Here is a 2,851-nt window from a genome sequence, read left to right as displayed (position 1 = left end):
ATATATCCCACCCACTGCCATGATAACCAGATAATCAGTGTTATTCACTTCACCTGTCAGTGCTCATAATGTTAAGGCTGTTTGGTGTATTTTAAATAGTATTGTGTTGTGCACTAGTATTAATGTGGTCATATCATCTGTAGTCTCCAAAGAAAAAGGTAGTATCAAATCTGAAAGATGAAGGTTTACATTCTGTAAGAAATTGTTCACAAGCCCCCTACCAGATTTTGCTCTTTAACTATATACATGCAGCCAGGCTATCGCTGTTTTCCACTGACTATTATGCGATTTTTAACCATACTCAGAACAGTTGGTCGGTTGGTCCACCACTTGTTCAACTACTGGATGCATTGCCTTGTGACTTTGTTGACCTCTCTAATTAAGGTTGACAGTTTTAGCTTTTAAGGAAATATCCTGTGAACCACTGAATGGATTGCCATTGCATGCTAACATGCTAAACATAAACGTTATACCTGCTAAATATCAGCATATTTGCATTGTCAGTGTGAGCATGTCCTTCCGACATTAGCATTTAGCTCAAAGCACCACTGCGCCTACAGCCTCACAGAGCCACTAGCATGGCTGCAACACTGTTGTCCACTGTCTTGTCAAATCTCATAAAATCTTACAATTCTCTTCTGTTAAAGTGTAGATTTGATTAGTGTGTCTTCCTGGGCAAGCTTTGTCCTGAAAGGCTTTTTCTGGCTTCTCTATATGTGTGTATGTATATTTATGGTTCTTGGTTCTTCCTTTCTTATCCAGCTTTTCCCCTCTATGGGGAACAAGGCATTCAGTGTCATGCATTTCATCGCCCCTGTCTCTTGCGTCAATACACATCTGTTTCTTTCTTTTTTTTTTAGACATAACTGAAAACTCATCTTTTTAAATAAGCCTTTACCCCCGGCTTTTAATCTGCATATATAAAACGCATCTGGCTATTCTTGACAGATCCATTCAGATCCACTTGTCGTGTTTTCTGTGTTTTTCATTTCGTTTTTACATTGTTTTCTGCTGCTGGTATGTATTTGCTGACCTTTAGCTGTGATTCGTACATTGTCCTTGGGTGACGGACTTGAAATTGGCTTTTGAATAAATATCCTTATTGTTCTAAATTGCAATGTGGAAATGTTTAAGTTGCATTCTTCAGTTCCAGGACACTACAGGACTATGACAATGACGTTTTTTTCATTTTTGAATTGCAATGATCTGTGCCCTGTTGCACAGTAAAATAATACCATGCATATTTTTGTCCAAGGTTTGGCTCAAGGATATCAAGTTGAATGAATGAATACAATTAAGCAGATATACAGCTGTAAAATAGTTTCAAATATCAATGACTGCATTGCCCATGAAATGTGGACCCATACTGATTGGAGGGTTGAAGTTTTGCATATTTAGGCTTCAAATAAATACATAAACAGTTGTAAAAAGCAAAATTAGTCCCATGAAACTCCACCAAAACTGAATTTGTGACTCAACATTCTCTGTGCATAAGGATGCCTCTCCTCCAAATATCCCAGAAAAAGGGAAGGTCACCAAAATACATGATGCCGCCCACTAAGGGTGGAGAAAAGTTGAAAAATGTGTCATCAGCCTCCAACCTAATGGAGTCCTGTGCCAGTTATGTAAAGCAGAAAAAAAATAAATTGAGAATTTCATGGAAGCCTATGAGGTTATAATAAAGAAAGTGGGTTATTCAGTTTAGGAGCAGGAAGCACTTTGCCCACTTGATGATAATATGAGATGATGCGTTGTGGTGCAGAGGCACTCCAGTATAGAATTTGGTTAATAAAAAAAAAAGATAATTTTCCAGTATTTTACATTGAGACATAAAGAACACCAACATGGTTTGGCACAAGATTGAATCAACCAAAGTGGAGGAAAGAGATCTCCACGCCGTGCACTTGTGGAACTTGCCAATGCCTTCGGCTGAGTATCACATAACTTCTTGTGGGAGGTTTGGACATTTCAGTAAAATGAGTAAAGGAAGAGCATGTTTTAAAAATATTCAAATTGTGCTTTATAATAGCAGAGTTCAGTACAGAAGGGCAGCATCTGCAGATAAGCATCCTGACAGTGTTAACAATTTCCCCTCCAGCAAACATTAGGGAAACATAGTGGGAAAAGGCTACAGCGAGGGTTACACCTTCCACCCAGCAGGGCGTATATGATTAAATCATATCACATGCAGAATCTTGTACAAAAGGTTATTGAACAAACTGGATGAACACTGGAAGTAAATTGGAACTACTAATTGGATGCCAGCCTAAGCCTTTCCAAAATGCTATGTCAAGTATAATGAAGAGAATCTTTATTTCGCTACCTCTTGTTAGCAAAAAAATTGTCACGTAAAAGCTCTACATAGAAGAGAAAATGATCCAACTGTTTTAGAAAAGTCAATGTGAAGCTTAAATGACAAGGAGTGGCTTCGGGAGATTGTGCAGGAGACATGCAGGTAGAGGTACAAAGGGATAATTGAGGGCATGGATATGTCAAAGCCACCTGTCAAGCTAAAGGAAAATCTTTTTTTTTTTACACCCTGGGTAAGTAGTTGTGTACATCTTTGCTATTAAGGATTGGTATGTGACATTTTGTTAACTGACTGACTGATCCGGTTTGATCAAAGTTCAACAGGGCAGGGAACACAAGTGGTCAGACAATCAGACACGTTATTTAAACCTATGCCGCTTACCATTAAAATAGCAAAAAGTTAAAGTGATTAGAGGCTGGAAAGTGGTTAGTTTATAGGAAATGATTTGACCGGGAGGAGAGCAGTAAGATTGAACATGAAGCAGAGACTATTTAAAGACCTAACTGTCATGACTGCAGTCCAGCGTGTAAACAAGGTGCT

Source organism: Morone saxatilis, unplaced genomic scaffold, assembly GCF_004916995.1.
Source record: "Morone saxatilis isolate NCDOM2014 unplaced genomic scaffold, NCSU_SB_2.0 Contig21, whole genome shotgun sequence".
In the NCBI taxonomy this organism is placed as follows: Eukaryota; Metazoa; Chordata; class Actinopteri; family Moronidae; genus Morone; species Morone saxatilis.
This window is presented reverse-complemented; position numbering follows the sequence as displayed.